Genomic DNA, 4,253 nt, shown 5'->3' with positions numbered 1-4,253 from the left:
GATCGCTAATGGTAACCGAAATATGTATTTAATATTTAGCACTATTCTTTGAAGTATTTATATCCCTTAGGAATTTTTTAGTAGACGAAAGAGAAGGTCTTCCTTCCCCTAAAGACTATCGCTTGAGTGCTGTTACTGAGTATACACAAGCAATCTTTTAGGGCCGAGTCACGTTTTCTATATTAAAATATCTCAAACTACTACAAAAAAAAAAAAAAAAAAAAAAAAAAAAAAAATGAAAAATTAACTTTATCTACCTAAGAAATTCCTAATACGTTTTCGTATAAATATTATATTTTAGCAACCCCGAATTGAATAATATATTCGTTATATTAATATAATATAAGCGGAGGTTACTACTGAAAATGGCTTAAATTTGTATAAATCACACCTTAAAAAATGAATAATTCTTAAGGATTTCGAGGTGTTAACATCTTTTAATACTAAATTATTCTTTTATGTTAGTCTATATATATTATATAATTAATTATTTAGTAAATATATAAATGCACCAGCGATCAAATTATTAAGTGAAATTCTATATAAATTAATAGAGAAAACCATTACAAGATTTATCTATATAAATTTTATTTTTTAAAAGTTTTTTGATGTTACTTCTGACGATTCCATTCTGTTACTTTCGAGGATTTAATTCTGATTTTTCTCTTTTATTTTTTTAAGGATTTAATCTACAAAAATAACAGGAAAAAAAACCCCTAAACTAAATCCTTAAAATAACATAAAAACTTTTAATAGAATAAAATTCGTAGCCGATAATTCTATTCTATAAACAAACTTAAGTTCAATTAGCAGGTGATTTCTATGCGATTAATGAAATAATTCCATAATACTCAATTAATTAATTGTGTTTTCCGATATTACAGAATATAATTAAGTTAAATTTATAATTATAATTAAGTATTAAAGTATATTTAATTGTTTTTGATATTTAATTTTTAGTCGAAGAAAAGTATTCATTAAAGTTAAATGAATTAACGATACAAATGTATCAATAAAACATTTTAAAATATTAAATTCAAGTATATTTAAAAGTGTTTATTTAATTAAATACATTCATTACATCTATACAATATTATTTACTTGTATTAAATTTAAGTATTATTATTTTTTTTACTTAAAATTTTTTTTATAATTATTAATTAAACATGAATGTAATTTAATTAATTACAATTAATTATTTTCTTTGATTCGTTTAGTTACATATTTAACGTGCAGATGGCAGCACTATACATTAAAAAAATTTATATTGTTGTCTATTGAAAATATTAATCTAATATATAAAAATATTTATTATTAAATAAAGAATATATATATATATATATATATTTTTTTTTTACTTTAAAAATTATAAATTAAAATTATAAAAATTTTTCTACGGTTTTATAATAGTAATAATAATAATAATTTTAAAGATAACAATTTTTTTTATTATTATTAAAAAATAACTTTAATGATAACAATGTGAGCAATTTATTAATAAATTTAAAATGTAAGAATTTCTGAATATATTTAGTGTAAAAGAATTTATGTAAAATTTTGATTAATGTGCTGATCACGTAAACTTTTTAGCTACAACTAAGTATCTCATCTTAAATAATTTTTAACCTTTAAAAATATGAAAATATAACCGAGTTTATACGTAAAAATAAAAGAGAAAAAAAATCTGTTTTCTTATAAATATTTAATTATATGCTTAAATTTGATCCAAATTACAAAATTAATTTTACATTTCTTATCCCAATTTCTTTAATGATATTTTAACAAAAATACATTATTTTATAAGAATATTTATCTTTTAAAATATTTAGAATAAATTTATTTAAAATATATTTAAATATTAAAGCTACGTTTTTTGAATTTGAATTTGTCAATTCTCTTCCGAACTTAACTCGTGCTTATTATATTTTTTAACATTTAAATTTAACATAATTTAATTTTAAACAATCATCTTTAGTGATATTAAACTGATTTAGATGATAATTATGTGTACTTTCTGGGAACTTTGTCGTAATAATTAGTATAGAGTCATTCCAGGAATAAGTTGAGGCTCTTGTCCAATTATTGATGTTATCGAAAGGGATGGCTAAATTATCAATATTTTATACTTTGTACTAGTAAAATAGCGTTAATTTAATATTATTTTTTAGTAAAACTTTTAAAAATATCGATTTTTCTTCTTTTTTTTTTATCACAAAGTTAACAAGAATGGTATCATTTAACGAACCATCTCGTATACATTAGAGAAGATATTTATTTTTCCTGTTTAAGAAAAAGTTTAAAAATAAATTTACGAATAAATTTAAAGTAGAAACAAACTATATAATTTATAAACTCTAATAATATCGATTCGAAAATTGACTTTTTATTGTTATTTCCTGAAGTGTGTTCTTTTCCGTGTTACAGTAGCTTTGAGATGAAAACTGATTTACAGGGGAATTGAATGTTATGAAAATAAAAATAAATAAGTAAAAAATATTTCGTAAAATAAAAGTTTATTTATACGTTAAGATTATTATTTTTTAGCGTCTATAGACTGGTAAATTTGCGTGAAAATCCTATTGCAATTATTCAAATAAAGAACAATTTATTTTAGATAAATTGAGTCGTTTATTAGTCAAAATTAACGTTATTTTTTCGATATAAAATTTTATGAATTTATATTATATATATATATAAGTTATTTATGATTTGTGGTTATATATCTACATAAAGCCACACATTCATATCGATTAGTGAAAGTTTGTTTAGTGGAATCAAAGCCAATAGTTTTCAATGGATATTGGAAAGTTGAACATTGAATATACGTTTATTCCTATGTTGTGGTAAGAGCATAGAGTTGGATAAAAGCCAAAAACTCAATCCATGCCAAACAGAAGGTTGGACAATCGCCAGCAATGTTTGTATGATATTAACGAAAAGGTTTTATTGTCACATTTTATAAAAATGTGGTAGAGATCTTACGTTTCCATGTTCCGATAATCGCCGATTAATTATAATTAGTTAATTTTTAACTGATTCGGATTTTAGCACAGACATTCGGTAGTTAACAGTGAAAAGAATGGTAGGTTTATTCAGTGATAAAAGAAAAACCTTTCGAGTTATTTGCACATTGTACTTTCTAGGTAAAAATATATTGTTTTGCGAAACTATAAAAAACGAAAATTAGATAAAATATAGATTTATATATATATATATTACTCATATATATATATATATATATATATTGTTTCCTTTATTCCAAGTGGAGAGGGAAAAAACAACAATCGAATGATTTGATGTTTTCCACAGTGGCCCGAGAGCATTGGATATAGAAGAAATTTCCGAGGATCCCCAGGCCGAATGTTGTTGCCAACTTTATCCGCTAGATGGCGAACTGCCGACCAATGGTTGTCCGCACCACTTCATCTATTGATTACTGCATTGTTCGCTTTGTGTGTATTGTTGCGATGCGACCAAAACTTTCTTTTCTTCTCTGGGCGATAAATGGTAACTTTAACAGACGATGACACTTTTCAGATGGTTATCGTCAAATCGTTAAAAATAAGTTCAATTGTTGAAAATTATAAAAAGAAAAAAATTATAAAAGAACGATTTTATTTATTCTTTTTTCTTTCTTTGATCCAATTTTTCTTTCTTCTGAGATAATTTACCTGGACGGATCGTTTTAGAATTGAATTAGACTTATATATTTTATATATATATTCTCGTTTATTACTCATTTCTATTTGATAATATTTTGACGTTTGAATATTTAAGAGTAATCTAAACAAAGTATATGACTGCTATTGAAAATCCTGAAGTTGTTTCCGTCTAAAGTACCGCTTTAATACTCCTTTAAAATTTAAAATAACAAAATAAGAGAAGACGAAGAGAAAACAGATTAGACAACAGAAAATCCGTTTATCGGATTAAATAATAATTTAACGCGAATTTCTCGGAAAGTATGCAAAAATAAAAAAGAGGAACTCCACCTTGTTGCTTGTAGGAAGGTTAAAAAATATATGGCGAGTTATTAAGAATGCAACTCTGGAATCTGATATCAGTTTATGTTGGAAATAAAGAGTCATCCCACTCGGCATCCGCATCTCAGTGTCACTATTTTCATCACAATAAAATTATGTAAAGAGTCCTGTATGCACGCGCACTGACGTCACCGTCGCAGGCACAGCATCCATAGAGCATGCGTCGACCAATCCATCTTAACCGCTTTTCCTCATCCGTTAGCTGGACAT

The sequence above is a fragment of the Centruroides vittatus genome, unplaced genomic scaffold (assembly GCF_030686945.1).
Source record: "Centruroides vittatus isolate TY-2023 unplaced genomic scaffold, ASM3068694v2 contig_452, whole genome shotgun sequence".
Taxonomy (NCBI): domain Eukaryota; kingdom Metazoa; phylum Arthropoda; class Arachnida; order Scorpiones; family Buthidae; genus Centruroides; species Centruroides vittatus.
The sequence above is the reverse complement of the archived record's forward strand: the minus strand, read 5'-3'. Positions refer to the sequence as shown.